This window comes from Lolium perenne, chromosome 7, assembly GCF_019359855.2.
Source record: "Lolium perenne isolate Kyuss_39 chromosome 7, Kyuss_2.0, whole genome shotgun sequence".
Taxonomy (NCBI): domain Eukaryota; kingdom Viridiplantae; phylum Streptophyta; class Magnoliopsida; order Poales; family Poaceae; genus Lolium; species Lolium perenne.
Genome location: NC_067250.2, coordinates 193,241,560 through 193,245,858, shown reverse-complemented (window position 1 = coordinate 193,245,858; position 4,299 = coordinate 193,241,560).

Here is a 4,299-nt window from a genome sequence, read left to right as displayed (position 1 = left end):
TGTTCTTTTTTGTGCGCTATTTATCACTCGTGACCTCACCACTGAAAAGAACAACTAACCAGAATCTGATTTTCGGTTGTAACTAAACAACACAATTCACGTTTTGGGATGTTACCTAGCCTTAAAACTGACCTATCAAACGGTCGAAGCCCAAATCTTCATAGACCGAAAAACTCTTCACGAGCTACCAAAAGATATGATGTTTTTGGCCCGTGGCCCGTCCAAAACGCGTAGGAGTTCTTCTCTCTAACGTAATGGTGCACTAAATTGGTCCAGGCTAACAAACGGCCCTTTACGAACAGAAGACACTAGCTAGCTAGCTAGTAGCTAGGCAGGACTCGTCATACCCTGGAATGATCAATATGGGCGCAACTATTCGCGTAGAACTTTGACGGATTGTTTGTCGACCATTCCTGTAGGTCGATCTTCTAAGGGCATCGCCAGCGGATCCATGCAAACGAACGCTGAGCTACCATTTGCGTATGTATGATCTTAAAATGTGTTTAGGTCCTGTTTCAGCGGGGCGACGCATAATGACTGGACCGTTCGCAGCGACGGAAACCTGGCTCAAATATGCGTCTCGGATGCGTCTATACGGACGCTGAGCGGACGCATAAAGTGTCCGCTCGCGTCTGGTGGATGTTTTATCGGGCCCGCCTGACAGTGACCTAGGCTCGATGTGTCTTCTTAGGCGCGCCAGTACTGGTGCCGAGGCTTCGCTTAGGCAGTCTGCGGCCGCGTTAATGGTGATGTCTCGCGTGGCCCGTGGTCGTCGCCTACCTCTGCGCACGAAGTAATGTCAATGTCACGCGTTCAGTAGCCGTCGCCTGCCTCCGGCCTATATAAACAGGAGCGCGGGCATCTCATCTCCTGCCACACAAAACTCTAGCTGCCGCACAACCTCCACCTTTTCCACCATGAGTAGCGCTGGCCGCGGCCAGGCTACCGCGCCTCCACCTCCGACTCCACCTCCCCCGGTCTCGAGCTCCGACGAGGAGTTCGACGACAGCACCGACGACCTCCTTGTCCCGGTCAGGGACGCGAAGTTCATGGCTAACGCGGAGAAGGAAGCAGAGGAGGAGTGGGCGGCCCACGCGGCGTTCGATGCCGAGATGGAATGCCGCAGGATGCGGCCGACGCAGGGGACTCCTCCGACATCTCATGGTCTTCTGATGACCCTGATGCGCCTACCCCGGAGGAGAAGGCTGCGGAGCAGAGGGCCTTGGTCGACTCCTTTGAGGCGCTCAAGAAGGCTGAGAATGCAACAAACGAGATGCTGCGGCGGTGCCTGCTAGAGGACGCGGCGGCGCACCGAGCTCTAGCGGCCGCACGGCTAGCGGCGGAGAAGCAGACAAGTGAGGGACGCAACGACGGGGCTGGGCAGTCGGGCAGCAAGTAGTCTAGGCGTGTACCAATTGTAGTTTGTATAGTTTGTAGTACCTGCTTTTTAAATATTGTAGCAAACAAAAAAAGGGTCGCCCGCCGGGAACACACCTAGACGCAAACGGATGCGCGGTTAAAATATGTCCGCGAGCCAGGCGACGCAAACAGATGAGCGCGACCACTTTTGAGTGTTCGATATGCGTCGCCCCAATTGAAGATGTACTAAGGAAAATTTGAGGATCTTCACCTCAACATTTTAGATAATGCTAGTATATGCGAACTTTAGTTAAATAAAAGAGCGTATGGCAGAATCTTCCATTCGGGAGGTTAACCTTCTAGAAGTACTACTTGGTCGAGATCGGTGTGTAGTGTACTGGTGTCCTTGGAACAAGATGAGCATCTTCCACGAGCGGTGCGGTGCTGACGTTACGTGCGCGCTCGCCCGCGGCCAGTGCCCACGCATATATGAGGCGTGCACGTGCACGCGATGGAACAAGATCGACTTCTCTTTTCAAACACCAACGTCATCTCGTATGGCTCAGTCTTAGAAGTGTTGCCAAAATGCAAACACTTCCCCATTCCCCATTTGAATCTTATAGCGCTAGGACGTGTTTGGTAGACTGACTTTGTGAAATTTTTTTTTTGCGCTCTGTGGGATAGACTGCGGATGTTTGCCCGTTCAGAAAGCGACTTGAGCCATTCTTTTTTGCATTTTGTTTGGTAGCTTGAGCTACACGTACTACTCGGTATTCAGATTTTACCCTTTTTGTTTTTGTTACGCACAAGTCTTGGTTTAGCACTTTAGGCTCACCTCTTTACCATATGATGATCTTACCTCGGGCGACACTAGTAGAGAAAGCCTCATCAATGGCGCACCAAAAAATAATTCTGTGGCGCATAAGAGGTACGCCACAAAAATAAGGTTTCTGTGGCGCACGGTGGCGCACCTGTTATGCGCCACAGAATTAAGGTTTATGTGGCGTACGGGGGCTTAGGTGCGCCACAGAAAAATGTGCGCCACAGAATTAATTTTCAGTGCGCCACAGAGTTTACTCGTATTATATACGATTTTGTGCTGCCTGCTATACACATACAGGTTATAGACAGCAATATACAGGTTATATACGGCAACATACAGAAATATGCAGATATAATATAAATAGCATGTACATTGCACAGATATAATATAGACATCATCATCACATTACTTAGATCCCGATCGAGATACATATATAGTGGTAAGTGTCAAATGTTTTACATACAACTCTTAATTCATACAAATTTCACAATTTTGAGATACAAAGTGGTCTTTATCCGGTTTCTCCTTTGCTCCCTCCTCTCTACCCACTAGGCTCGCTTGCATCGGGGTCTTCATCCGATTCCTACTATGATTAAAATGGAAGAAAGTGAGACCAACAAGTCCGATGCACAAGAGAAATGGAATAAATGTCTCATACATTGTTGGTCAACACAAATATTAACATCCAGGGATGGCGTAAGTGAGACCAAATCCGATGCACAAGAGATTGATATTTGTGCTATCTTACCAGGCTCACTTACGCCACCCTCGAGTGTACGGTGACCAAGCATTTTAATCATCGGCATTTTGAAAATACCAAAGCAAATGGAATGACAAGGGCCTTATACATTGTTGGTCGAAACAAATATTAACATTTAGGGAAGGAGTCAGTGGGGCTAGGTAGGATGCCCAAGTGTGTAGTGACCAGGCTCACTGGCGCCTCCCCCAAGTGTGTAGTGACCACAAAATTTAATCATCGGCACTAAAATGAAAGAAAGGCTAATGCAATTAAGAAGTGTCAACTCAAATAAGAGATAAGTAGCTACTATGAACTAAATGGAATGCTTCATATTTTGCTGGTCGGAAAAAATATTAACATTCAGGGATAGGGTCAGCGAAGCCAAGTAGGATGCACAAGAGATTGATATTTGTGCCATCACACCAGATTCACTGGCCCCACCCCAGAGTGTACAAGTGACCAAACATTCTAATCATCGGCCAATGCAATTAAGAAGTACCAACTCAAATAAGAGTTAAGTAGCTAGTATGGACTAAATGGAATGCTTCATACATTATTGGTCGAAACAAATACGAATATTCCGAATGGCATCAGTGAGTCCAGGTAGGATGCACAAGAGATTGATATTTGTGCCATCACACCAGGCTGACGGACGTCACCCCGGAGTGTACAGTTGATCGAATATTCTAATCATCGGCACTAAAATGAAAGAAAGAGCCAAGTGGTATCAACTATATAGCATATGCCTCATACTTTGTTGGTCGAAACAAATATTAACATTCAGGGATGGCGTCAGCGAGGCCTGCACTAGTAGGAAAGGCCTCATCAGTGGCGCACGGAAATGAGATTCTGTGGCGTATGGGAGGTGCGCCACAGAAACGTCGCCATAAAAATAAGGTTTCTGGTTTCTGTGGCGCACCTGGCCATGCGCCACAGAATTAAGGTTTCTATGGCGCACTGTGACTGGTGCGCCACAGAAATAAGTAGTTATGTGGTGCATGTGTATAGCTGCGCCACAGAAATAGGTGCGCCACAAAATTATGTTTTGGTGCGCCACAGAACAATCTACAGGTATACTCGATTTTGTGCTCCCTGGTGTATTATACATGTTTATACTGGTTTTATACACCTTATACAGGTTATATACTGATATAATATAGACAGATATAATATGGACATATATAATCATCACATCATCATCACATTACTTAGAGCCCGATCGAGTTATACATATAGCTCCATACAACTCATAATCTATGCAAATTAATTAAGTTCATCATCTCTAGATACAAATGAAGTGACACCGACCGCCGCCTACACTAGGATGAAATAAAGTACCGCCGCGACGGTGGTGAGCAAGAGCGAGAGCACAAGGAAG